Source organism: Chiloscyllium plagiosum, unplaced genomic scaffold (genome assembly GCF_037043375.1).
Source record: "Chiloscyllium plagiosum isolate Xiang-an unplaced genomic scaffold, Cpla_swu_hap1 HiC_scaffold_50, whole genome shotgun sequence".
NCBI classification, from domain to species: Eukaryota; Metazoa; Chordata; class Chondrichthyes; order Orectolobiformes; family Hemiscylliidae; genus Chiloscyllium; species Chiloscyllium plagiosum.
In genome coordinates, this window is record NW_028270188.1 from 48,398,051 (window position 1) to 48,425,517 (window position 27,467).

Sequence of the window (27,467 nt, forward strand, 5' to 3'; positions counted from 1 at the left end):
AGCATGAAATTATGACAGTGGGAGAAACTGGAGTTAATTCAATCAAGACTGCCATGCACTAATAAACCACATTGGCACAAGGGTAGCTTAGACCAAACAACAGATTCTGGGAGTCATGGTGTTCTCAAGTTGGCAGTCAAAGTCAACATTACCAAATCCAGCTCTTTGCATTCAAATAGCAAAACTGCAGGTTTGCAATTATGTAACCATAATAAAACAATTTATAGAAGATAGGCACAGATTCAAAATCTAACCCAAGACCGACACTAAAGGCTCGTATGCAATGCAATTATGGTAAAGTCATTGAGTGACAGTAAGAGGAGGATTTGCCTCAAGCAATTACTACAACAGTAGAGGCATATGCCCCTTGAAGTACAATGGGCACATATCTGTAATCCCCTACTCTCTATGAAGGACAACATTAGAACTTGATAAAGAGCATCCATTGTATTAGAAAATTTGGAGAGACAAAAAAAAATTCAGAAAGTCCATACAAATTTATTCAAGAAAACACTACTTGTTACAGACAGGCAAAAAGGACTTAGTCATAGAGATGTACAGCATGGAAACAGACCCTTCAACTAGATAACCTAACCTAATTTAGCCCCATTTGCCAGCACTTGGCCCATGTGCCTCCAAACCCCTTCTATTCATATAACCATCCACATGCCCTTGAAATGCTGTAATTGTACCAGCCTCCACCAATTGCTCTGGCAGCTCATTCCATACACGCACCACCCTCTGTGTGAAAAAGGTGCCCCTTAGGTCTCTTTTAAATCTTTCCCCTCTCACCCTAAACCTATGTTCTCTAGTTCTGGACTCCCCCACCCCAGGGAAAAGACCTTGTCTATTTATCCTATTCATGTCCCCAATGATTTTATAAACCTCGATAAGGTCACCCCCTCAGCCTCTGATGCTCCATGGAAAACAGCCCCAGCCTATTAAGCCTTTCCCAATAGCTCAAATCCCCCAACCCTGACAACACCCCTTGTAAGCTAACACTTAAGAATCCAAAGTGCCAGGACTTCAGGAACTATGTTTAAGATGCTGTAAAGCATTTACAATTGCTGAGGGGATTGCATTTTATGAATTACCTGCATTGAAGAACACGTGAAGCTAAGATCCAAAGCTAGCCAAAAGATACCTAACACAAAGAACAATTTTGAACTTGGCTTATCATTTAGTGTCAAGCTCTTCAATTGGTGATTGAAGGAACAATTGGAATGACAGGCATTTTAAAGCTATAAACGTGCAGTAGAACTGGAAAATAAAAATCCAACTAAATTTACTTTTGCTGGGAGGTCCCAGACCTGCAAAATCTGCTTAATTAAGCTAAAGAAATTGATTAATTTCTTCCAAGAGCCATCAGTACAGTTCCACCTAGAAATAATGATTTTTTTTTCCAAGTTAGAAAGATAAAGATTAACAGCTGGGCAAGCTCCATCATGGACTTTGTAAAATGCAGCTAAAGCCAGTACCACTGAACATACTATAATCTACTCCTAATCCATCACCAACATTTGTAATGCTGTACAGTTGACAGCTGTAACAGTCACAGGTTTTAAGTAAAACTCTGGGCCAAATACAATTCTATCACAAGATTCCCATAGGTGATTGTACACAAATACTTGAGCACATATATAAAGTTGATTAAACAAAACATAATTCTACTTTCACCAGTTTATCCACCCCCTCCTCACCACCTCCCCAATGATTGTTCCATTATTAGCATTGCTTGCATCTATTCAACAAGTTAGGCATGGGTCAGAGACCTAGGACTGTAGGAAACTACAGAAAGTTGTGTGCACAGCCCAGACCATCACTGAAGCCAACCTCCCACCCATTGACTTCTTGTTGCTGCGGAAAGGCTGCCAACATCAGAGCCCCCCAACTCCAGTCATGCTCTCTTCCAACCTCTCCCATCAGACAGAAAATACATAAACTTGAACACATGCACCAACAGGTTCAAGAGCAGTTTTTTCCCTGCTATTGTTAGACTGCTGAATGGACCTCTATCTTCAAATAATGCTGACCTTGCTTTGTGCACCTATGATGCAGCAGTAACCTTGTATGCCTCACTCTAAGCTCCCTATCATCTTCTGTCCTTGTATGCTATGACCTGCCTGTACTGCTTGCAAAAACCTTAACTCTCCTTAGGTAGATGTGACTACAATAAAATCGAATCAAATTCAGGTGGTGGTGGTGGGAGTTATCACAACTCCAATCCTGTCCTCAGCCAACACCTACACAGGACAATCCAAGTACTCATGAGTAGCCATCTCCTCTCACATCAACATAACTGGTCCATCGAAAGACAAAGCACCTCATCGCAGCATTCCTTTGAAAGGCACCAACCAATGTGATAGACTGCTGAACTTCAAGCACAATTATTTACTAGCAGTCATGAGACGGAGATCAGCAAAGGCTTAATTCAGATCTCCATGCAACTCATGTTTGCCTTGTCACCAAACCTTGCCCAGGATGCTCAAGGATAAGTCAGCAAGTTAAAACATCAAGATTTGTCACAGTGAGTTGTTGAAATGAGAAAGGATGGGCAAATGTGCACAAAATAGTCTGGAGCAAACAGGAAAAAGACAAAACGAGAGAGAGGGAATACATGAAAGTAGTCGAGAACATACAGGAGGAGGGTGGGTGTCAAATTTTCAAACGTTATTCAATTTTATTTGTAAGAAATATGCTGAACTTATCTGTGTTATCTGAGAAGTAATCAGCATGCTTTTACTTGAAGACTCATTGTTCTACATTCACATCAGCAAAAGCAAAACAAATTCTCAGTTATTCAGTTGATTCATGGTGAAACCACAGATGGAAAACCCCAACACAGAATCACTATCTGCCTTGCAAACATTCACACTATTTTGCGGTGAATTTCAATAGTTACATTCAAAACAAAAGGTTACTATCCCAGTGTGAATTTCTATCTTACATAAAACTAAAACAAAGAATTCATCAGAAGCACACCGGGACTCTTAAGCGATTTTTAACAAGTTATTCTGAAACTTTAAAACTGGTAGCATCATGCTGAATATATCATTTTGCAATTTGCTAGATTCTTTGGGATACTGAGGGTGTGATAAGATGTTATAGATATCAGTGTGATGTCTGGACAACCCTTGGGTTCTTTTAACTGACATGAGTTAGAAATTTTTCTTTTGTTGACTGGAATGGTAAACGTGAGGACATATTCACTGGGTGATTCAGTGCTAATGAGTGGTCTTCTGGGATAGACTTGGAGGCTTGTAATTTTTAAAAAATATAAACTACTTGTTATCCAGGTTGTCAGGTGACTGAATTCAGAACTTCAAGTTTGTAACAGGGCGTCTGAAACTCCCAAGATAACTGTGGCAGCACCTTCACCCTGCAGGCTGCATCAATTCAAGAAGTCGAGTCACCATGCGTGCTGGAGGGTAAATTCAGGATGTTACTAGGTGCTGGTTATGTCACTGACAACTATTCTCTGGAACGAAAATTTCATTAAAACTATTAATATTGTTTTTAATTCGGTAGTTTTAAATCATTACAAATTAACTTGAAGCTTAATCAGAATAAACTGAGGTTGATTTGAATTCCTTGTTACTGCTCAAACAGAGCCCATGAATACCATTTAGATTTGAAAGAAGGAATATTACAATATCTGGGGAGGCCAAAAGGACTGGGATTCGATTACGTGGCTCAGTTAAAAAGGTCACCACCAAATAATTGCACTGTCACATTCTGCAGTTGCATGAATCATGTAGTACATTATTCAAAATTAGACATATCAACAGCTTTATCTTCAGATCTTTGAGTAGATAAAAGAGAAATAGCTGACTGTTAGCTGGATCAGAAGCAAAACAAGTGCAAAAAGTTTCCATGTTTTCTTCCTCCAAAACAGGAGATTTGAGTCTCCTACAGAAACTCCAAGGAAAAGCTTGCATGCCTGCTGACAACAATCACCTGACTTGTTTTAAAAAAAACACATCCAGTTATATCCAATCAACAAATATCACAGACCTGGGCCTTTTTCCTTCACCAACTGTGTACAGAACATCTGCATGAATCAGGTACTGGCTTGTACGAGTGGCTGTTCAGAACAATCTATGTAAATGAAGAGGTAGGTAATGCTCATTCCTTAAGTACAATGTTAACTGAGCCTGTCAGGAAGTCCTCAAGTTAACCTGGTATAGGTGGTCTCAGTGATCAGAGTTGGATGTCAGTAGTGATAAGTGACCATCTACGAATCTATTTGAAGATACAGAGGGAGTAATATTTCCTCAAACATTGATGGGCTTTCCAAACTTTTTCACAACTTAAAGCTTTTATCACAAGGTAGGAGGGTACTGATAGAGCAGGAACATAGCTGTTGTAACTCAAGCGCAACTCCACAGTGGCCACTGCTGCCTCAGAGCCAAAACTTCATCTCACACTCCACTTAGTGCATGCTGCTCATTTAGCATTGTTTTAATGTTATTAAGATCAGAAACCATGCTTAGCATTGCAATATTTGTTTTAATTTTGTTAACTGCACTACACCTCCCGATGGTGCCGGTGTTGGACTGGGATGGGCAAAGTCAGAAGTCACACACAACACACATAGAAATCGCATGTCTATGGAGCATAGCCCCTTCACCTGACGAAGGGGCTGTAAGACTTCACCGAACAAAGGAGCTATGCTGCAAAAGCTTGTGATTTCAAATAAACCTGCTAGACTATAACCTGCTGTTGTGTGACGTCTTGACTTTTACCTGATCTGAATTACTTCATTTCTGTGACCTTTTCCCTTTCTCAGACTTGCAGCTTCTCCCTGTTCCACACAACACTACCCAAGGTCTGCACCAGGGCGATCCCACCTACAGGCCCCAGGAAGCTTTCAAGAGCCACCACTTACCCTAGCCACAATCCAACAGCATTCCCCAAGAGGCTGCCACTGCCCCAACAGTGACCGGACACAGCAACTGGCAGGCCCCTAATAGACACTACTGAAAGTTGAAGATTATATTTTAACATATAAAAATACAATCTAACAGTTATATCACTTACCAATATAGGGCTTTTGACATTGAAATTACTGTATTTTAATTCAGAAGATACTAGTACAACATTTTAATTCTGTTTAGAGTCAGAGATGTACAGCATAGAAACAGACCCTTCAGTCCAACCCGTCCATGCCGGCCAGATATCCCAACCCAATTTAGTCCCACCTGCCAGCACCCAGCCCATATCCCTCCAAACCCTTCCTATTCATATACCCATCCAGATGGCTCTTAAATGTTGCAATTGTACCAGCCTCCACCACATCCTCTGGCAGCTCATTCCATACATGTACCACCCTCTGAGTGAAAAGGATGCCCCTTAGGTCTCTTTTATTTCTTTCCCCTCTCACCCTAAACCTACGCCCTCTAGTTCTGGACTCCCCAACCCCAGGGAAAAGACTTGGCCTATTTACCCTATCCATGCCCTTCATAATTTTGTAAACCTCTATAAGGTCACCTCTCAGCCTCCGACGCTTCCGGGAAAACAGTCTCATCCTGGTCAGCCTCTCCCTATAGCTCAAATCCTCCAACCCTGGCAACATCCTTGTAAATCTTTTCTGAACCCTTTCAAGTTTCACAACATCCTTCCGATAAGGAGGAGACCAGAATTGCACGCAACCAATATCCTGTACAACCAGTGGCCTAACCAATGTCCTGTACAGCCGTAAAATGACCTCCAAACTCCTGTACTCAATACTCTGACCAATAAAGGAAGACATACCAAACGCCGCCTTCACTATCCTATCTACCTGCAACTCCACTTTCAAGGAGCTATGAACCTGCACTCCAAGGTCTCTTTGTTCAGCAACACTCCCTAGGACCTTACCATTAAGTGTATAAAGTCCTGCTAAGATTTGCTTTCCCAAAATGCAGCATCTCGCATTTATCTGAATTAAACTCCATCTGCCACTTCTCAGCCCATTGGCCCATCTGGTCCAGATCCTGTTGTAATCGGAGGTAACCCTCTTCGCTGACAACTACACCTCCAATTTTGGTGTCATCTGAAAACTTACTAACCATACCTCTTATGCTCGCATCCAAATCATTTATGTAAATGACAAAAAGTAGAGGACCCAGCACCGATCCTTGTGGCGCTCCACTGGTCACAGGCCTCCAGTCTGAAAAACAATCCTCCACCACCACCCTCTGTCTTCTACCTTTGAGCCAGTTCTGTATCCAAATGGCTAGTTCTCCCTGTATTCCATGAGATCTAACCTTGCTAACCAGTCTCCCATGGGGAACCTTGTCGAATGCGTTACTGAAGTCCATATTGATCACATCGACTGCCCAGCCCTTGTCAATCTTCTTTGTTACTTCTTCAAAAAACTCAATCAAGTTTGTGAGACATGATTTCCCACGCACAAAGCCATGTTGACTATCCCAGTCCTTGCCTTTCCAAATACACGTACACCCTGTCCCACAGGATTCCCTCCAACAACTTTCCCACCATCGACGTCAGGCTCACTGGTCTATAGTTCCCTGGCTTGTCCTTACCACCCTTTTTAAAAAGGGTGGCACCACGTTATCCCACCTCCAGTCTTCCGGCACCTCACCTGTGACTATCGATGATACAAATATCTCAGCAAGAGGCCCAGCAATCACTTCTCGAGCTTCCCACAGAGTTCTAGGGTACACCTGATCAGGTCCTGGGGATTTATCCGCTTTTATGCATTTCAAGACATCCAGCACTTCCTCCTCTGTAATCTGGACATTTTGCAAGATGCCACCATCTATTTCCCTACAGTCTAGATCTTCCATATCCTTTTCCACAGTAAATGCTGATGAAAAATACTCATTTAGTATCTCCCCCATTTTCTGTGGCTCCACACAAAGGCTGCCTTGCTGATCTTTGAGGGGCCCTATTCTCTCCCTAGTTACCCTTTTGTCCATAATGTATTGTAAAAACTCTTTAGATTCTCCTTAATTCTATTTGCCAAAGCTATCTCATGTCCCCTTTTTGCCCTCCTGATTTCCCTCTTAAGTATACTGCTACTTCCTTTATAGTCTAAGGATTCACTGGATCTATCCTGTCTATATCTTCCATATGCTTCCTTCTTTTTCTTAACCAAACCCTCAATTTCTTTAGTCATCCAGCATTCCCTATAGTTACCAGCCTTTCCTTTCAACCTGACATGAATATCCTGTCTCTGGATTCTTGTTATTTCATTTCTGAAGGGTTCCCATTTTCCAGCCGTCCCTTTACCTGCGAACATCTGCCTCCAATCAGCTTTTGTAAGTTCTTGCCTAATGCCGTCAAAATTGGCCTTTTTCCAATTTAGGACTTCAACTTTTAGATCTGGTCTATCCTTTTCCATCACTATTTTAAATCTAATAGAATTATGGTCGCTGGCCCCAAAGTGCTCCCCCACTGACACCTCAGACACCTGCCTTGCCTTATTTCCCCACGAGTAAGTCAAGTTTTGCACCTTCTCTAGTAGGTACATCGACATACTGAATCAGAAAATTGTCTTGAGCACACTTAAATTCCTCTCCATCTAAACCCTTAACAGTATGGCAGTCCCAGTCTATGTTTGGAAAGTTAAAATCCCCTACCATAACTACCCTATTATTCTTACAGATAGCTGAGATCTCCTTACAAGTTTGTTTCTCAATTTCCCTCTGACTGTGGAAAAGGATATGGAAGATATAGACTGTAGGGAAATAGATGGGTGACATTTTGCAAATGTCCAGATTATAGAGGAGGAATGCTGGATGTCTTGAAACAGTTAAAAGTGGATAAATCCCCAGGACCTGATCAGGCGTACCAGAGAACTTTGTGGGAAGCTGCAGAAGTGATTGCTGGGCCACTTGCTGAGATATTTGTATCAATAGTCACAGGTGAGGTGTCGGAAGACTGGAGGTTGGCTAATGTGGTGCCACTGTTTAAAGAGGGCAGTAAAGACAAGCCAGGGAACTATAGACAGGTGAGCCTGACCTTGGTGGTGGGCATGTTGTTGGAGGAATCCTGAGGGACAGGATGGACATGTATTTGGAAAGGCAAGGACTGATTCTGGATAGTCAACATGGATTTGTGCGTGGGACTCACAAACTTGATTGTGTCTTTTTTGAAGTAACAAAGAGGATTGATAAGGACAGAGCAGTAGATATGATCTATATGGACTTCAGTAACGCATTCGACAAGGTTCCCCATGGGTGACTGGTTAGCAAGGTTAGATCTCATGGAATACAGGGAGAACTAGCCATTTGGATACAGAACTGGCTCAAAGGTAGAAGACAGAGGGTGGTGGTGGAGGATTGTTTTTCAGACTGGAGGCCTGTGACCAGTGGAGCGCCACAAGGATCGGTGCTGGGTCCTCTACTTTTTGTCATTTACATAAATGATTTGGATGCGAGCATAAGAGGTATGGTTAGTAAGTTTGCAGATGACACCAAAATTGGAGGTGTAGTGGACAGCGAAGAGGGTTACCTCAGATTACAACAGGATCTGGACCAGATGAGCCAATGGGCTGAGAAGTGGCAGATGGAGTTTAATTCAGATAAATGCGAGATGCTGCATTTTGGGAAAGCAAATCTTAGCAGGACTTTATACACTTAATGGTAAGGTCCTAGGGAGTGTTGCTGAACAAAGAGACCTTGGAGTGCAGGTTCATAGCTCCTTGAAAGTGGAGTCGCAGATAGATAGGATAGTGAAGGAGAAGTTTGGTATGCTTTCCTTTATTGGTCAGAGTATTGAGTACAGGAGTTGGGAGGTCATGTTGCGGCTGTACAGGACATTGGTTAGGCCACTGTTGGAATATTGCGTGCAATTCTGGTCACCTTCCTATCGGAAGGATGTTGTGAAACTTGAAAGGGTTCAGAAAAGATTTACAAGGATGTTGCCAGGGTTGGATGATTTGAGCTACAGGGAGAGGCTGAACAGGCTGGGGCTGTTTTCCCTAGAGCGTCGGAGGCTGAGGGGTGACCTTATAGAGGTTTACAAAATTATGAGGGGCATGGATAGGATAAATAGGCAAAGTCTTTTCCCTGGGGTTGGGGAGTCCAGAACTAGAGGGCATCGGTTTAGGGTGAGAGGGGAAATATATAAAAGAGACCTAAGGGGCAACTTTTTCACGCAGATGGTGGTACGTGTATGGAATGAGCTGCCAGAGGATGTGGTGGAGGCTGGTACAATTGCAACATTTAAGAGGCATTTGGATGGGTATATGAATAGGAAGGGATATGGGCCGGTTGCTGGCAGGTGGGACTAGATGGCGTTGGGATATCTGGTCAGCATGGACGGGTTGGACCGAAGGGTCGGTTTCCATGCTGTACATCTCTATGACAATTAGGGGGTCTACAGTACAATCCCAATAAGGTTATCATCCATTTCTTATTTCTCAGTTCCACCCAAATAACCTCCCTGGATGTATTTCTGGGAATATCCTCCCTCAGCACAGCTGTAATGCTATCCCTTATCAAAAATGCCACACCTCCCCCCTTGCCTCCCTTTCTATCCTTCCTGTAGGATTTGTATCCTGGAACATTAAACTGCCAGTCCTGCTCATCCTTGAGCCATGTTTCTGTAATTGCTATGATATCCCAGTCCCAGTTTGATCTCTTTCCTTACTATCTCTCCCCTCCACCAAAACCTTACAGTTTAAATCCCCCCCAAGCAGCTCTAGCAAATTTCCCTGCCAGTATATTAGTTCCCTTCCAATTTAGGTGCAATCGTCCTTCTTGTGCAAGTCACTTCGACCCCAAAAAAGATTCCAATGATCCAAAAATGTGAATCCTTCTCCCATACACCAGCTCCTCAGCCATGCATTCATCTGCTCTATTCTCCTATTCCTGCCCTCACTAGCTCATAGCACCAGATAATAATCCAGATATTACTATTCTCGAGGACTTCGATTTTAAATTCCGGCCTAACTCTCTAATCTCCCTTCAGAATCTCAACCTTTTCCCTTCCTATGTCGTTGGTTCCAATGTGGACAATTATCTCTTGCTGGCCCCTCTCCCCAGTGAGAACATTCTGCACCTTCTCTGAGACATCCTTGATCCTGGCACCAGGGAAACAACACACCGTTCTGCTTTTTCTCTGCTGGCCACAGAAACGTCTGTCTGTACCTCGGACTAGAGAATCCCCTAACACAATTGATCTCTTGGAACCCGATGTACCCCTCATTGCATTAGAGCCAGTCTCAATTCCAGAAACTTGGCTGTTCGTGCTACGTTCCTCTGAGGATCCATCACCCCCTACATTTTCCAAAACAGCATACCTGTTTGAAATGGGTATATCCACAAAAGATTCCTGCACTAGGTGCCTACCTCTCTTACCTTTCATCCATTTATGTGACTCTGAGACTTGCCCCCGTTCCTATAACTGCCATTCATCTAACCAATCGATCTGATAAGATTCGCAGCCAGCAGCATTTATGGCAGATATAATTCGCAGTAACCCTTAAACTCTCTTTGAACTCCCACATCTGACAAGAAGTACACATCACTCTATTAAAGGCCATTTTTGCTCCTTCACAATCTCCAGACCCAGAAAATAAACACCGTCTTATTCCCCTACAAATACTGCCCCAGGTTAAATAAATAGTTATGGCTTATATTTCAAGTTTAATCAAGGAACATATCTCCAAAAACACAATCAAGAAAGAACCTACTCTACTCACTACTGCAGATTCTCTGTTGGATACACTTAAGACAACAATTAACTTATCTGATTCTGTGCTGTGAACTTCGCCCAACAGTTCCTCCAAGATCAATTGTGAATTTCACTGTTTGATAATTTTCCCAGATGCACTCAGATGTCCAGCGATACAAGAATTCAAATATCAAAGGCAGTAACTGTGCAGGTTCTCTCTCTCTCTCTCTGTTGCAATGACCTCACCATGTGCTACCTTCATCTGTTCTTCTCCCTTTTAAAATTGCTGTTGTTTTGACTTTTTTTTTCCAAAGTTCCAAAACAATGCAACAGCGTATGAAACAGTAATTGATGGAGGGTCCCAAGGCAGAAGATGACACATTCTTCCTCCAGGCATCAGGCGGCTGGAATTTGACAGTGGAGGCAGCCCAGGGCTTGCATGTCCTTGGCGGAGTGGGAGGGGAAGTTGAAGTGTTCGGCCATAGGACGGTAGGGTTGTTTAGTGTTTGTCCCCCCGAGATGCTCTCTGAAACATTCTGCAAGTTGGCACCCTGTCTCCTCAATGTAGAGGAAGCCACAGCGAGAGCAATAGACAAAGTAGATGACATGTGTGGAGGTGCAAGAAAATCTCTGTCGGATCAGCATATTCAACCGGGGAACTAATGTCTCTGGGAGCTACTGGGAAATGGTCCTCACAATGAGAGTTGCAAGAAACAGAATCAGCACAACGAAATGTTTCTGCTCAAGAATTATAGGCTAACACTCCAAGTATGTACTTCCAAAAGCCTTTAGATTGATTCAAGGATAGTGTCCATAGCCTTTGCTTCGACCTTGACTTCTTTGAAAACATACCTGAACAATGGACAAACCCATTCCACAGTTCAGGGAAGAATGTCCCCTCTCTGATACATGTCAATTGCTTAATTCACATCTTTAATTCTTCCTATTCTAACAAAATACATTAACACCTAGCAAAATAGCAAAGGGGGAAAATGTCAGAAGAACATGAATAGCCCTAGCATTCAAAAGCTGAATTCAGAGTCTTGGTTCTGAACAGAACATATTTGAAATAAGCATTCTAAACACCATAACCTGAAAAATTCAAAGAATTCAACTGGCAATGAGGGCAATGTAATAAAATGAATACAGACCAACCCAAAAAATTGAAGTACTACTGTTCATCACGTTTCTTAAGATGGCATAATAAACCAATACTTAGATAAGCTTGGGAAACAAGAATGATGAGACATTGTGCTATGACCTTGCAAAAGACCCTGCATCTTTTACTGTAAAGGCCTTGAAAAATGAAGGTTTGTTTGAAATGAAATAGCTGCATCCAACTCAATGGGCTATATACACTAGTCCTCCACAACTCCACAATATAATTGCCCAGTAGCGTTTGAGAGGGGTCAACCAGGAGGTATTATTCTCAGAGTCCTTAACACATTTTCTATGAACACAGTAAAACATCACTAAGTGTTAGAGAGAAATGATAGCTTTCAGCTAATGTGTAAAATAAAAAGACCAACTCCATAGAAACCAGTAACAGCTGCCAGCAAGGAAGTGCCCGGCCCAACAGCACAAGAACATATCCTAACTGATTCAATAGCCTGTACTAGAAACATAGAAAAGAGTGTGCCATTCAGTCCTTTTGAGTCTACTCCACCATTCAACATGACCATACAGTTTGTTCTGACTTTCTCCCAAATCCTCAAATATCTTTAATCCCAAGGACTATACCAACTCCTTCTTGAAAACATTCAATGTTTTGACCTCAACAACTTTCTGTAGCTGAGAATTCCACATGCTCACCACTTTCTACATGAAGAAATTTCTCCTCATCTCAGTCCTAAATGGCTTACCCCATTTCCTTAGACTGTGACCCATTGTTTGAGACTCCTGGTCATTGGGAACATTCTTCCTAGCTTTACTGTGTCTAATCCTGTTGGAATTTTAGAGGTTTCTATGAAAACCCTCATTCTTTAACTCCAGTGACAATAGCACAAGACCGAAACTACACACAATACTCCAGACATGATCTCACCCAGGCCTTGTACAATTGCCCTGATATAGAGGTGCTGGTGTTGGACTGGGGAGGACAAAGTTAAAAATCAAACACCAGGTTAAAGTCAAACAGGTTTATTTGAAGTACAAGCTTTCGGACTGCTGTTCTTTCAACAGATAGCAAGTGGGGCAGGATCATAGGACACAGAATTTTTAGCAAAATATCAAAGTGTCATACAACTGATGCAATGTATTGAACAAACCTAGACCGCTGTTAAGTCTTTAGATTACAATTTAGATTACTTACAGTGTGGAAACATGCCCTTCGGCCCAATAAGTCACACCGACCCGCCGAAGCGCACCCTCCCAGACCCATTCCCCTGTTTACCCCTGCAGCTAACACTACGGGCAATTTAATCTAGGTTTGTTCAATACGTCGCATCAGCTGCATGGCACTTTGATCTTTTGCTAAAAATTTTGTGTCCTATGATCCTGCCCCACTAGCTACCTAAAGGAGCAGCACTCCTATTGGACGATAACCTGTTGTCTGATTTTTAACTTCGTACATTTGCACCAAGGCATTCTTGCTTCTGTACTTGAAACCCCTTGCTACAAAGGTCAAAATACCATTTGTTTTCTTCACCACCTACAACACCTGTATACTTACTTTCAGCAATTAATGTATGCGGATACCCAAGTTTCATTGCACCTCCCAATCTATCCTCCTGTTTTTGATACCGAAAGTGGATACCTTCACATTTCCTGACATCATACTTTAACCTGCTACACATTTGCCAATTTACTTATCTTATTCCAAATCACACAGAAGCATCTCTACATCCTCCTCCCAGCTCAGTCTCCCACCCAGCTTTATGTCATCTGCAAACTTGGACCAGTTACATATTGCTTCCTCACCTAAATCATTAATATGCACAGGTATATAGTGAATAGCTGGGGTCTATGCAATGATCTTCACTAGGCACAGTCTGCCACTGAGAAAGAGATCTGTTTAATCCTTCTGTTACCTGTCTGCCAACTAGTTCCTTAACCATGTTAGTACACACTGTCCTTTAGTGTTACATGATAATTTCTAATGTGGGAATTTATCAAAAGCTTTCTGAAAGTACAAGTTATCCATATTCACTGGCTCCCCCATATCAAATCTAATAGTTACATCCTCAAAAAACTCGTATATATTTGTCAAGCATAATTTCCCAAGCATAATTTCCATTTTGTAAATCATGCTGTCTGATCCTGTCATAGTCTTCCAAGTGCTTTTATAATGGACTACTGCATTTGTGACCCAAATGACTGTGTGAGCATTACAAATAAATATCAAATTTATTAAAACAGCAGAATCCACTGCAGTTAATTCAGACTTTTATCATACAGCACAACAGACTTTATGACAAAATATAACATTTATTGAAAAAATTTCCAAGTGGGTAATGGATCCCTGTTTAAGGAGGTCAGTCAGTTATGATGCCACTTATGCCCAATAGCTTAAGGATCACTACCATATCTGCAACAGCTTCCACATCAGTTGAACATCTCATCTCCTTTTCAACCACTGATTCTGCACATAGAGCACTCCAGTTGAGAAACTCAATTACATGTTTCACAACAATCCAAGCCTTTTCCATTATTCTCTTAATTAAAAGCAGACACCCCAGAGTAATTTAAAATAGCACAAGATCAACACTGCTACATTGAGAACCCCTGAATGAATCTAATCAGACTGACATGTAGAGTATCAAAAACACATTAACAACATTTTTAAAAAAAACCTTAAAACATAAATGAAAGAAAATCAAGCAATCCTCAGCCAGTGAGAAAATCCAACCTAGTTAAGACAGCCCCGATCAATAGCACCCAATTTATAGTTTCCTATCACCCTTTGCCATACCAACATAAAACTGAGTAATGCAGCTCAAAAACAAACCTCATACAAAACGAATGATGGCCAAGAGGCCCCTGTAGAAATTGCTGGAGCCACAAAAATGCAACATTGATCATTGAAAGTGCCTATGCATAAATTTTTGGAAGTCTGGCTTTTCTGAATATCTAAAATCCTCAGACCAAATTAAAATAACTCCCTAAAACCTGGCAGCGCTATGAAGGACAGGTTCCAAGAGTTAATACAAAGGAATTTAATATACATTTCACAGAATACACTGTACTCAATTCATTACCTTCCTCACCACATTGTTTTGTTCATGACGATAGAATGGTCTGCCACTAAAAGAAGCTGCATATTAAGTGATTACCAATCTCCATCCCCAGGCACCCACAGGTGGAACAGCATTACACCATATGGCACATCTGATGTGCCAATAACCATCAAACCATTTAATTCCAAGTGCCACAGAAGTCAGTGATGTTACATAGGATCTCTCATTTGGAATGCAGCAACTTATTGCTGGAGCCAACACACTATCCACTCACCCTTAACAATTTCTCCTTCGAATCCACCCACTTCCTCCAGACCAAAGGGGTAACCGTGGGCACCAGCTATGCCAGTCTCTTTGTCGGCTATGAAGAACAGTCCATCTTCCGTAGTTACGCCAGCACCACTCCCCACCTCTTCCTCTGCTACATTGATGACTGCTTCAGCGCCACCTCGTGCTCCCACGAGGAGGTTCGGCAGTTCATCAACTTCACCAACACATTCCACCCCAACCTTAAATTCACCTGGACCATCTCTGACACCTCCGTCAATGACGACTGACTTGACGCTGACATTTCTTTTTACAAACCCACTGACTCCCACAGCTACCTGGATTACACCTCTTCCCACCCTGCCTCCTGCAAAAATGCTATCCCACATTCCCAATTCGTCAGTCTCTGCCGCATCACCTCCCAGGAGGACGAGTTCCACCATAGAACACACCAGATGGCCTCCTCCTTTTAAGACCGCAATTTCCCTTCTCACGTGGTTGAAGATGCCCTCCAACGCATCTCATCCATATCCCACACCTCCGCTCTCAAACCCCACCCCTCCAACCCGAACAAGGACAGAACCCCCCCCCACCGCCGGTCCATACCTTCCACCCTACCAACCTTCGCATAAATCGTACCATCTGCTGACATTTCCGCCACCTACAAATGGACCCCACCACCAGGGATATATTTCCTTCCTCACCCCCTTCCGCAAAGACCGTTCCCTCTGTAACTACCAGGTCAGGTCCATGTCCCCCAACAACCCACCTCCCCCCTGGCACATTCCCCTGCCACCGCAGGTTTCACCTCCATCCGAGGCCCCAAAGGAGCCTTCCACATCCATCAAAGTTTCACCTGCACATCCACCAATGTCATTTATTGTATCCATTGCTCCCGATGCGGTCTCCTCTACATTGGGGAGACTGGACGCCTTCTCGCAAAACGCTTTAGGGCACCACTCCAGGACCCCCACACCAATCAACCCCACCGCCCCATGGCCCAACATTTCAACTCCCCCTCCCACTCTGCCGAGGACATGCAGGCCCAGGGCCTCCTCCACCACCACTCCCTCACCACCAGGCGCCTGGAGGAAGGAAGCCTCACCTTCCGTCTCGGAACACTTCAACCCCAAGCATCAATGTGGACTTCACCAGTTTCCTCATTTCCCCTCCCCCTACCTTACCCCAGTTCTAAACTTCCAGCTCAGCACCATCCTCATGACCTGTTCTACATGCCAACCTTGCTTCCCACCTATCCGCTCCACCCTCCTCTCTGACTTATCACCTTCATCCCACCCTCATCCACCAATTGTACTCTTTGCTACCTTCCCCCCACCCTCCTCTCTGACCTATTGCCTTCATCCCCACCCCCTTCCACCTATTGTACTCTTAGTTACCTTCTCCCCAGCCCCATACCCCTTCCATTTATCTCTACACCCTGGAGGCTCCCTGCCTTCAGTCCTGAAGAAGGGTTCCTGCTCCTCGGATGCTGCCAGACCGGCTGTGCTTTTCCAGTGCTACTCTATTCTAGACTCTGACTGCCAGCATCTGCAGTCCTCACTTTTGCCTATCCAACTTACTCCAATTCAAGACCCTCCTGATGCATAAAATCATTCACCAAGATTAAGAAGAATTTCTTCAAGATAATAAGAAAAGTCACATCACAAACCCCTTTCTGCTTCATTAGTTTTTATGGCTTGTTGATCAAGTTATAAAATCAAAACAAGTCTTGATAAATGTTCTGAACCAATCATATGATTTAGAGGAAGGCCATCTGAAGGAACCCATTGCCTGATAAAGTGGAGGCTGGAGTTACGCCAAGAATCTCTCGTTCAACCTGTTTCAGTTATCAAAATACAGGGGAAGAATATTCATCCATTTCCAAAAAGCAGTCACCCACTCTGCATTTTGTCTCACAACGTAGAGGAGATATTGTGAGTAGCAAATGCAGATTAGATTAGATTAGACTGAATGAAGTGCAGGTAAATTGCTTCTTTACCTGGAAGGTGTATCTGGGGCCTTGGATAATGAGGGAGGAAGTAGGCAAGCAGGCAGGTCTTACACCTTCTGCAATTACATGGGAAGGTGCTGTGGGCATTGGGGAGATGTTGGGAGTGGAGGAGAAATGGGCCAGTGTCCCAGAGGTAGCAGTCCATGTCGAAGGCTGACAAGGGAGTGAAATGTGTAGCACTTCTACCCTTATTCCTCCTCTTCCCTTCACCCCCCCCCCCCCCCATTCTCATTTTCTATAGAATTACTTCTGCATCAAACAGAGGACTGGGTAAGAACAAAGATGATTCCTGACAACAGGAACAAATTCTTCTGGAATTTTTTGAGGATGTAACTCTGAAGATGGACGAGGGAAATCCAGTAGATGTAGTGTACCTAGACTTTCATAAAGCTTTAGATAAAGTCCCACATAGGAGGTTAGTGAGCAAAATTAGGGCGCATGGCATTGGGGGCAAAGTACTAACTTGGATCGAAAGTTGGTTGGCTGATAGGAAACAAAGAATAGTGATAAACGGCTCCATTTCGGAATGGCAGGCAGTGACTCGTGGGGTACCGCAGGGATCAGTGCTTGGACCGCAGCTTTTTACAATTTATGTTAATGAAATAGAAGATGGTATTATTAATAACATTAGCAAATTTGCTGATGATACTAAGCTGGGTGGCAGGGTGAAATGTGAGGAGGATGTTAGGAGATTACAGGGTGACCTGGACAGGTTAGATGAGTGGTCAGATGCATGGCAGATGCAGTTTAATGTGGATAAATGTATGGTTATCCACTTTGGGGGCAAGAACAGGAAGGCAGATTACGATCTAAATGGAATCAATTTAGGTCAAGGGGCAGTACGAAGAGATCTGGGTGTTCTTGTACACCAGTCAATGAAGGTAAGCATGCAGGTACAGCAGGTAGTGAAAAAAGCTAATAGTACGCTGGCCTTCATAACAAGAGGGATTGAGTATAGAAGCAAAGAGGTTCTTCTGCAGCTGTACAGGACCCTGGTGAGACCACACCTGGAGTACTGTGTGCAGTTCTGGTCTCCAAATTTGAGGAAAGACATTCTAGCTATTGAGGGAGTGCAGCGCAGGTTCACAAGGTCAATTCCTGGAATGGCGGGACTACCTTACGCTGAAAGACTGGAGCGACTGGGCTTGTATACCCTTGAGTTTAGAAGATTGAGAGGGGATCTGATTGAGACATAAGATTATTTAAGGATTGGACACTCTGGAGGCAGGAAACATGTTTCCGCTGATGGGTGAGTGCCAAACCAGAGGACACAGCTTAAAAATACGGGGTAGGCCACTTAGAACAGAGTTGAGGAGAAACTTCTTCACCCAGAGAGTGGTGGCTGTGTGGAATGCTCTGCCCCCAAGGGCAGTGGAGACCCAGTCTCTGGATTCATTTAAGAAAGAGTTGGATAGAACTCTCAAAGATAGTGGAATCAAGGATTCTGGAGAGAAGGCAGGAACAGGATACTGATTAAGGATGATCAGACATGATCATATTGAATGGTGGTACAGGCTCGAAAGACAGAATGGCCTACTCCTGCACCTATTGTCTATTGTCTAACAGAGTGCATACTCACTTCAGCACAAATCTTCCTCTTTTTCTTAATTATATGCAATAAAGTGCAGTCTCTCACAAACAGAAACATGCAGTTTTATGGTCCAGACAAGACATGCTGTCACATAGTAATACACCAAATTCAAATATCAGTGTCTGAATTTGACTCACACCTGAAGAGAAATTCTGAACATTTATATCAGATTCAGCCTGAACTCTTATTTCTTGCTCTCCAGATTTGTCTGATCCGAGTAGCCTTAATACTCTTTATTTGATGTTCACAACTAGCATTTATTTTCTCTACTGCCCAACAGCAGTCAGATTTGGTGAGAACAACCCATTCACGAGGTTCAGGCAAACCTACCAAATCCAGGAAAACTGGTCCCAGAACATTCATTCACATTTCAGATGGAGTCCCCAGCCATGCACTCAGATCCTGTGCAGACCAGCTGGTAGGAGTATTCACAAACATCTTTAATCTCTCTTTACTATAATCTTAAATCCCCACCTAATTCAAAAAACCATCATCCCCATACCAAAGACAACACAGCAACTTGCCTCAATGACTACCACCCAGTGGCTCTGACCTCGATAATTATGGAGTCCTTTGAGACATTAGTCATGGCTCACATAAACTCTAGCCTCCCAGCTGCCTTGATCATTGCAATTTGCCTACTGGCACAACAGCCCCACAGCAGAGACCATCTTTCTAGCCCTATTCACATTCCTAGAACATTGGGATAACAAAGTTACCTAAGGCAGTCTTCTACTTATTGACTATAGCTTAGCCTTCAACACTATAATCCCAACCAAACTAACCTTTAGGTCTCTGTTACGCCCTTTACAACTGGATCCTCGACGTCCTGACCCACAGGACACAACAGCAACATCTCAGTGACAATGCTCATCACCGATGTCCTGCAATGCTGCACACTCAACCTTACTATACTCAATGAACACTCATGACTTTGCGGCCTAATTTCATCCAAACTCCATTTACAGGTTCATTGACAACACCACTATTGTAGGCCAGATATCAAACAATTAATGAGACAGAGTACAGCAAAAAGATTGAGTGTTTGGCCACATAGTGTAATGATAATCTCTCCCTCAATGTCAGCAAACCTGAAGAGCTGATCATTGACTTCAGGATGCAAGGAGGTGGTATACCCCTACTTACAACTGATGGTGCTGGCTGAGTGTGTCAAGTTCCTAGGAATGACAATCAATGATCTGTTCTGGCCCACCCATGTTGATGCAACACCAAGGTACAACACCTCTTCTTTGCAGGAGACTAAGGAAATTCAGCATGTCCATAAGGACTCATCAACTTCTCCAGATGCACCATAAAAAGCATTCAATCAGGTGCACAGCTTGTTACGGCAACTGCTCTGCCCTGGACCATTAGAAACTACAGAGATTGTGAACATAGCCAAGTCCATCTCACAAGCCAACCTTCCAGGCACCGACTCCAACTACACTTCCCACTGCTTCGGAAAGGCAGCCAACAAATACTCTTCCCATTCTGGTTATAATCTCTTCCATCAGGCAGAAGATATAAAAACCTAAACACATGTACCAACAGGTTCAGGAACAGCTTCTTCCCTGTTATTAGACTTCTCAATGAACCTCTCTAATGCTGATCTTGCTTTTTCTGCACATGCTTTGCAGGCATAACTTTGTAATCCTGGCTCTGTTCAATCACCGCGTGACCTTTATATGCTATGATCTGCCTATACTGCACACAAAACAAAACCTTTCACTGGACCTAGGTACAAGAGATATTACAATCAAAAGGATGCAGCAATATACAAATCAAGGCAATGCAATGGAGGGGCTCAAATATCCAAAGGCACTTAAATTACATGATTGTATCACAAACTGTTTCCCCGCAAAAATTTATTTGATTCATGAAATTTGCCCACCAAATGTATGCTGCATACAGTATAATATAGATCAGTTGTTTTGAATACAGTACATAAAGTGCACACTTGCCATTACAGGTTATAGTTACAATATACCTTTACACTTGCTGCCAGACTTGTCACATAAAACACAATGGGTTTTGGGTAGTTTTTAATCCATAAGTACAGTGGGAAGTCGTAAACAGCAGCTTTTCCCCTTCAAGACTCTGCAGCAGCCACTTCAAGATTTAGCATTCCTCTCAACATCCTGGAACAGAACATAGAACATTACAACACAGCACTAGCCCTTCGGTCCTCGATGTTGCACCGATCTGTGAAACCAATTCTGAAGTCCATCCAACCAACACCATTTCATTTTCATCCATGTGTCTATCCAATGACCATTTAAATGCCCTTAAAGTTGGCAAGTCTACTACTATTGTAGGCAGTGTGTTCCATGCCCCTACTACTGAGTAAAGAAACTACCTCTGAAGTCTGTCCTACATCTATCACCCTTCAATTTAAAGCTATGCCCCCTCGTGCTAGTCATCACTATTTGAGGAGAAAGGCTCTCACTGCCCACTCCATCTAACCCTCTGATTATCTTCTGTGTCTCAATTAAGTCACCTCTCATTCACCAATTAAGTCACCCATTCATCTCCAACAAAAACAGCCGCCTAAAGTCCCTCAGCCTTTCCTCATAAGGCCTTCCCTCATACCAGGCAACATCCTGGTAAGCATCTTGGAATGTGCTAGTCTCCAACATTCAGTCCTAAATAGTCTTTGCACTGGAAGACCAACAAGTACGAGGCAGACGAAAGAGCATGTCACCATGTAGGTTCGATTACTTACAGTGTGGAAACAGACCCTTCAGCCCAACAAGTCCACACCAACCCACTGAAGTGCAACCCACCCAGACCCATTCCCCTACATTTACCCCTTCACCTAACATTACGGTAATTTTAGCATGGCCAATTCACGTAACTTGCACATTTTTGGACTGTGGGAGGAAACCCACGCAGACACGGGGAGAATGTGCAAACTCCACACAGTCAGTCGTCTGAGGCAGGAATTAAACCCGGGTCTCTGTCGCTGTGAGGCAGTGCTAACCACTGTGCCACCCATGTAGTTGCTCCTCCAACAACAGTTAATGTTTCTATCGCTCAATGCGTCCATCGCCGAATGTTTCCCTCCAGGAAAAGCTCACAGAGTACATAGCCCTGCTTAGCAGGATCTCCGCAGCATGAACCTCAACAAAATTCACTGCACCTCCTTTCAGACCTGTAATTTGCCTTTGAAAAGCAGGTTGTGGGCAATGATCTCTTCCCCACATGGTTGCATCAATAGTAGCGCAGAGGAGGTTACTCTCCAGATATGCAGGCAAGATCTGATGGCCCTCTTCAACCTTAGACTATGTCTCAAATATTTAAAAGGCCTGGCAAGGAAGCATTTTGCCAACAACTGACAGTTTACTCAGGGAACCAGCTAACAGGATCCACCAGCTCCTTATCCCACCCGGACTATAGGAGTGTTACATGCAGATCATTGGCTGATGAATTCGTGGTCCAAGGTATTTTTCTGCATCTAACTTCCCCACAATGGAATGGTGAAATACTGACTGCAACATTCTGCAGGAACATGGTCATACATCTCCTTCCCAATATCAGGGATGTCAATCACAAAGTGGCACTTTGTATGCACATTCAGAATCAGTCATGCTATGTATAAATGCTATATCTGGGAGGTGAGGCACTCTTCAGAGTCTGGGAGATACGTATCTCAATGTGCTGTCACACTCCTTGAATTCTTACTGAACTACATTGGTCACCTTTGGCATTGATCTTCAAATCATCATTGTCTACAGGAATATTGCCTGAGGACTGGAGGATAGCAAATGTGGTTCCTTTGTTCAAAAAGGGTAGCAGAGACAACCCTAGTAATTACAGACCAGTGAGTCTCACTTCAGTTGTTGGTCAAGTGTTGGAAAAGATTATAAGAGATAGGATTTATAAAAGAATCTAGAAAAGAATCATCTGATCAGGGACAGTCAGCATGGTTTTGTGAAGGGTAGGTCATGCCTAACGAATCTTATTGATTTTTTGATAAACTAACCAAACAGGTAGATGAGAGTAAACTGGTTGATGTGGTGTATATGGATTTCACCAAGGCGTTCAATCAAGTTCCCCACATTAGGCTATTATACAAAATGCTGAGGAATGGGATTGTGGGAGACATAGCAGTTTGGATCAGTAATTGGCTTGCTGAAAGAAAAGAGGGTTGTAGTTGATGGAACATGTTCATCTTGGTGTCCAGTTACTAGCGGCATACCGCAAGGGTCGATGTTGGGTCCACTGCTGTTCGTCATTTTATAAATGACCTGGATGAGGGCTTAGAAGGGTGGGTTTCTAAATTTGCGGACGACACTAAGGTCGGTGGAGTTGTGGATAGTGACGAAGGATGTAGTAGGTTGCAGAGAGACATAGATAGGATGCAGAGCTGGGCTGAGAGGTGGCAAATGGAGTTTAACGTGGACAAGTGTGAGGTGATACACTTTGGACAGAGTAAACGGAATGCAAAGTACTGGGCTAATGGCAAGATTCTTGGGATTGCATATGAGCAGAGAGATCTCGGTGTCCATGTACACAGATCCCTGAAAGCTGCCACCCAGATTGACAGGGTTGTTAAGAAGGCATACAGTGTTTTGGCCTTTATTAATGGAGGGATTGAGTTCCGGAACCAGAAGGTTATGCTGCAGCTGTACAAAGCTCTGGCGCGGCCGCACTTGGAGTATTGTGTACAGTTCTGGTCACCGCATTATAAGGAGGATGTGGAAGCTTTGGAAAGGGTGCAGAGGAGATTTACTAGGATGTTGCCTGGTATGGAAGGAATGTCTTACGAGGAAAGGCTGAGGGCCTTGAGGTTGTTCTCGTTAGAGAGAAGAAGGTGGAGAGGTGACTTAATAGAGACATACAAGATAATCAAAGGGTTAGATAGGGTGTACAAGGAGAGCCTTTTTCCAAGTATGGGGACGGCAAACACGAGGGGACACAACTTTAAAGTGAGGGGAGATAGAAGACAGATGTCAGAGGTAGTTTCTTTACTCAGAGAGTAGTAAGGGTATGGAATGCTTTGCCTGCATCGGTAGCAGATTCACCAAGTTTAAGGGCATTTAAGTCGCCATTGGACAGGCAAATGGACGTACATTGAATAGTGTAGGTGGGATGGGCTTCAGATTAGTATGACAGGACAGCACAAATCGAGGGCCGAAGGGCCTGTACTGTGCTGTAATGTTCTATGTTTTATGTCACTTTGGTCTCTCTCTTCTCAGCTGTAGGCCATGACAAAGACACTCTTTCAGGCTTCTCTGGCCCTCCATTGGTTTTCCTACCCGTTTGTGGAATATTGACATAACGGAGAATCAATGAAGCTCACACCGCAGAAACAGCTTGGAAAGTTTCTGGAAGACAGGTTTAATCACCATATCCAAAAACCATAGAATTTGCATCAAATTCATGACTGTTACTGTCATTAGCATATTCAACACCCCCAACCATAAACAAGACTACACCAGAGTTTCCGATCACAACAGTACAGGCAGACCACACCACAGTTAAATGTCACGTCTGAACCACAATACAGGCAAACCACACCACAGTTTAACATTACACCTGAACCACAATACAGGCAAACCATACCACAGACTTACATGACACCTGAACCACAATTCATGTAGTTTTTTCATTCTCTCAGTACGTGAGCGTCATTGGCTGGGCCAGCATTTATTGCTCATCCCCAGTTGAACTTGAGAAAGTGATGGCAAACTGCCTTCGAGAATCGTTGAACCCCATGGAGTGTAACTGTGCCGTTACAAAGAGAGTTTCAGGATTTTGATTGAGATATGGAGAAAATGGCAATAAGTTCCAATTTAGAATGAAAGGTGGCGGAAGTCAGTTTTGGAAGGTGCTGACAAATGAATCTTACTGCAGCACACCTTATAGATGGTGCACCGTAGTGTGCTTTCGTGGCAAAGCAAGCGAATGCTAAACTGAAAATAAAAAATGCTGGATATCACAGCGGGTCAGGCAGTATCCATGGAGAGAAAGTGAGCGAACGTTTCAAGTCTAGATGACTCTTCATCAGTATAGATTCTAGCATCTGAATGAATGCTGAAGGTGGGTGATACTGCACCTGTCAAGTAGCTGTTTGTTCTTGATGTTGAGCTTCTACAGTTGTTGAAACTGAACCCATCCAGTCAAATGGAGAGAGTTTTGTCACAGTCCAGATTTGTAGATAGTGAAGGTTGCAAATGCTGGAAAGTCAGGGTCAATAAAGTGTGGAGCTGAAAAAAGCACAGTAGGTCGAGCATTGGAGGACCAAGAGAGGTAACGTTTCAGGTTGGGTTTCATGCTGCTTGAACTGCTGGGCTTTTTCCAGTTGCACACTTGATCAACACTCTAGATTCATGCCTTGTTGACATCAGCTTTTGGAACTCACCTGCTGAGTTTCTTCCCAAAGAATGCCCAGCTTTTGAACTGCTCTCAAGCCACAGTATCTATATGCCCAATCCAGTTCAGTTTCTAGTTCAATGAGCAACCTTCAGGATGTTAATAGTGGGGATTCAGTGATGGCAATGTCAGTGAATATGGAGATCCTTAGTTTGTCTCTTATTGGTGATGGACATTATGCAGCATGAATGTTACAAGTTACTTATCATTCAGAGACTGAAAATTATCAGGTCTTGCTGCCTATCAACATGGACTGCTTCAGTTTCTGAGGGGTTGCATATCATGGGTACATTGCACAAAATAGCAGCAAACACTTCTGACATTGCAGTGGAGGAGGGGTCATTGATAAAACAGTTGAAGATGGTTGGACCTAGGAACTTCTGCAGAGGTGTCCTGGAACTGAGATCACTGACCCCTAACAACCACCATCTCCATTTCTATTATATCATACTCAATAGTGTTTTCCCATTTCTCAATAACTCCAGTTTTGCTAAGGCTTCTTGATGTTCAAAGCAGTCACTTCAACTCTTCTCCAGCTCAGCACTGTTGTCCACATTTGCCCCAGGACAATAAAGTCAGAAGATGTGTGGCCCTTGCAGATATTCATACTGAGCATTAATGGGCAAACCATTGTTGCCTAAGTACTACTTGTTGTCCAAGTACTACTACATTCTGTGAGTGAAGAAATATTTCCTCATCTGGGTCCTAAACAATCTACCCTGTGTCCTAAGGTTATCGCTCCCTCATTCTATACTCCCCAAGTGGGGAAACATTTTCTCTGCATTGAGTCTGTCCAGCCCTGTGAGAATTTTAGATATTTCAATCAGATCACTTCTCATCCTTCTAAATCCTACTGAATAAAGATGCGGTTGAACCAATCCTCTGCTGCACTTCCTCTCTAACAAAAACATCCTCTCTTAACAAAGCAGACCAAAACTCCGCACAATACTAGAGATATGGTCTCACCAAGAGCGTGTACAACTGCAGTAAGGCATCCCTATCCCTGCTCTCAAATCCTCTTGCAATCAGGGCCAACATACCATTTGCCTTTGTAACTGTCTGCTGCGTCAGCCTGTCTAATTTCAACGACTGGTGTACACTGACACCCATAACCCTTTGTACACCCATGCTTCCCAATACATTGCATCATACCTGAAGCAAAATACAGACAAACTACAGAGTTTCATGGCACACCTAGACCACAATTCAGGCAAATGAACCTCAGGTCACACCTGAACCAAAATGCAGGAAAATTGTATTTCAGTTTCATAAACAACTGAACCACAATACAACCAGCTGCACTTCAGTTCAATGTCAGACTCAAAACATATTACATAATAGATAGGCAGGAGGCTGGAAGAACAGAGCAGACCAGGAGAATCAGGAGGTGGAGAAGTCAATGTTTTCGGCGTCGCTTCAGTCGACGCTTCAGGACCCAAAGGGTGCTGAAGAAGGGGTTACATCCGAAATGTTGGCTTCTCCACCTCCTGATGCTGCCTAGCCTGTGTTCTTCCAGCCTCCTGCCGGTCTAATTTGGATTCCAGCATAAGTAGTTTCTTTTGTCTCAAAACATATTACAGTCAGACTGCATAGTCTAATGTCATACATGAACCACAATAGAAGTAGACTGTATGCCTGTGTAATGGAGCACCTCAATAATACATCCAACTCTCCCACTCCCAAAACGATCGCCCAGTTTAAGTCACACGCTTGTGACCCCAAGATTGCCCTCAAAACCACAGTGGAACATAGTTGCTTTTTCTATATTACTCGAAGTGTAGTCACTGTTATAGGTTGTTGAAAGCAAACTGTTTCAGGATATCCTGGAGTACTGTATCAATGGAAGTTTATTTTTCTCTTCACACAAGCTAGCAGAATAGTCAGGATAGTAACCAAACTGTATTACAATAACACAGCTCTCACAAATATTTTGAAGATCAAACATGCTATTGGTGAGTAGAACATTACAATAAAACTACTCTTCATAATGTGGCTCCCATACAGCAGAAAAATTCTAAAATAAAAATTAAAACAGACTTATTTGTCTATAACCTGAACTTTTAATCCTCATTTACAAAATCTCTCAGGCACATGCGCTTACTACATCAACAATCCAAGTCCATTCTTTTTGGCATTACATGAATTTCAGTTTATATGTATCGGGTGGTTAATGTTATGTGAAATTTGAAAATATTTACCAGGTTGGAAATCCATTTCACAACTTGGCTTCATATAAAATCTTGAATAAGTCCCAATGTTGACAAAGGTGAGTATTTTTCTTTACTTGGGACATAGGTGGCATGCCAGCTTTTATTCGCCTTCCTGCCCTCTCTCACAGCCTGCTTTAGCACCTTTCAAATATTAATGTTTGTTTTTTTTCTCAGTGACAATCAGAAATAATAATGTACATGCATACCACTTA

At 43.1% G+C, this 27,467-nt stretch overlaps 1 protein-coding gene across 5 annotated transcripts in view; it reads right to left on the reverse strand.

Moving 5' to 3' along the window:
• Positions 1–27,467, reverse strand: part of ash1l (ASH1 like histone lysine methyltransferase) — a 223,919-nt gene that overhangs the window by 193,714 nt on the left and 2,738 nt on the right. The window contains exon 1 of one of the 5 annotated variants that reach the window (XM_087985156.1): positions 20,658–20,808. The exons of the other annotated variants lie outside the window; for them this stretch is intronic. The gene's annotated coding sequence lies outside the window, so the exon portion shown is untranslated. Of the gene's footprint in view, positions 1–20,657; positions 20,809–27,467 lie in introns of those variants that run through there. 5 annotated transcript variants of the gene reach the window in all.